Raw genomic sequence first — 2,500 nt, 5'->3', positions numbered from 1 at the left:
CCGTAACCTAACCTATGTCGTACCGTAACCTAACCTATATCGTACCGTAACCTAACCTATATCGTACCGTAACCTAACCTATGTCGTACCGTAACCTAACCTATGTCGTACCGTAACCTAACCTATGTCGTACCGTAACCTAACCTATGTCGTACCGTAACCTAACCTATGTCGTACCGTAACCTAACCTATGTCGTACCGTAACCTAACCTATGTCGTACCGTAACCTAACCTATGTCGTACCGTAACCTAACCTATGTCGTACCGTAACCTAACCTATGTCGTACCGTAACCTAACCTATGTCGTACCGTAACCTAACCTATGTCGTACCGTAACCTAACCTATGTCGTACCGTAACCTAACCTATGTCGTACCGTAACCTAACCTATGTCGTACCGTAACCTAACCTATGTCGTACCGTAACCTAACCTATGTCGTACCGTAACCTAACCTATGTCGTACCGTAACCTAACCTATGTCGTACCGTAACCTAACCTATGTCGTACCTTAACCTAACCTATGTCTTACCTTAACCTAACCTATGTCGTACCTTAACCTAACCTGTATTGCGCCTTAACCTAACCTGTATTGCGCCTTAACCTAACCTGTATTGCGCCTTAACCTAACCTGTATTGCGCCTTAACCTAACCTGTATTGCGCCTTAACCTAACCTGTATTGCGCCTTAACCTAACCTGTATTGCGCCTTAACCTAACCTGTATTGCGCCTTAACCTAACCTGTATTGCGCCTTAACCTAACCTGTATTGCGCCTTAACCTAACCTGTATTGCGCCTTAACCTAACCTGTATTGCGCCTTAACCTAACCTGTATTGCGCCTTAACCTAACCTGTATTGCGCCTTAACCTAACCTGTATTGCGCCTTAACCTAACCTGTATTGCGCCTTAACCTAACCTGTATTGCGCCTTAACCTAACCTGTATTGCGCCTTAACCTAACCTGTATTGCGCCTTAACCTAACCTGTATTGCGCCTTAACCTAACCTGTATTGCGCCTTAACCTAACCTGTATTGCGCCTTAACCTAACCTGTATGGCGCCTTAACCTAACCTGTATGGCGCCTTAACGTAACCTGTATTGCGCCTTAACGTAACATATATTGCGCCTTAACGTAACCTATATTGCGCCTTAACCTAACCTATATTGCGCCTTAACGTAACCTATATTGCGCCTTAACGTAACCTATATTGCGCCTTAACCTAACCTATATTGCGCCTTAACCTAACCTATATTGCGCCTTAACCTAACCTATATTGCGCCTTAACCTAACCTATATTGCGCCTTAACCTAACCTATATTGCGCCTTAACCTAACCTATATTGCGCCTTAACGTAACCTATATTGCGCCTTAACCTAACCTATATTGCGCCTTAACCTAACCTATATTGCGCCTTAACCTAACCTATATTGCGCCTTAACGTAACCTATATTGCGCCTTAACGTAACCTATATTGCGCCTTAACGTAACCTATATTGCGCCTTAACCTAACCTATATTGCGCCTTAACCTAACCTATATTGCGCCTTAACCTAACCTATATTGCGCCTTAACCTAACCTATATTGCGCCTTAACGTAACCTATATTGCGCCTTAACGTAACCTATATTGCGCCTTAACGTAACCTATATTGCGCCTTAACGTAACCTATATTGCGCCTTAACGTAACCTATATTGCGCCTTAACGTAACCTATATTGCGCCTTAACGTAACCTATATTGCGCCTTAACGTAACCTATATTGCGCCTTAACCTAACCTATATTGCGCCTTAACGTAACCTATATTGCGCCTTAATGTAACCTATATTGCGCCTTAATGTAACCTATATTGCGCCTTAATGTTACCTATATTGCGCCTTAATGTAACCTACGTTGCGCCTTAACGTAACCTACGTTGCGCCTTAACGTAACCTACGTTGCGCCTTAACGTAACCTACGTTGCGCCTTAACGTAACCTACGTTGCGCCTTAACGTAACCTACGTTGCGCCGTAACGTAACCTACGTTGCGCCGTAACGCAACCCACGTTGCGCCGTAACGTAACCCACGTTGCGCCGTAACGTAACACACGTTGGGCCTTAACCCAACACACGTTGGGCCTTAACCCAACACACGTTGGGCCTTAACCCAACACACGTTGGGCCTTAACCCAACACACGTTGGGCCTTAACCCAACACACGTTGGGCCTTAACCCAACACACGTTGGGCCTTAACCCAACACACGTTGGGCCTTAACCCAACACACGTTGGGCCTTAACCCAACACACGTTGGGCCTTAACCCAACACACGTTGGGCCTTAACCCAACACACGTTGGGCCTTAACCTGCTCTGTAATTGTCATACGACGCGTTAAATTAGTGTAGTGTTGCCTAACTGCAACCCCCGCAATATAGTTTGCTACTCGCACTGCCCGGTCCCCAGTGTATCGCTTCATGTTAAACACCTTGCAGCTATACACTGTAATGTGGATGGCAGCAGGACGTA

Source organism: Schistocerca americana, unplaced genomic scaffold (genome assembly GCF_021461395.2).
Source record: "Schistocerca americana isolate TAMUIC-IGC-003095 unplaced genomic scaffold, iqSchAmer2.1 HiC_scaffold_272, whole genome shotgun sequence".
Lineage (NCBI taxonomy): Eukaryota > Metazoa > Arthropoda > Insecta > Orthoptera > Acrididae > Schistocerca > Schistocerca americana.
The sequence above is the reverse complement of the archived record's forward strand: the minus strand, read 5'-3'. Positions refer to the sequence as shown.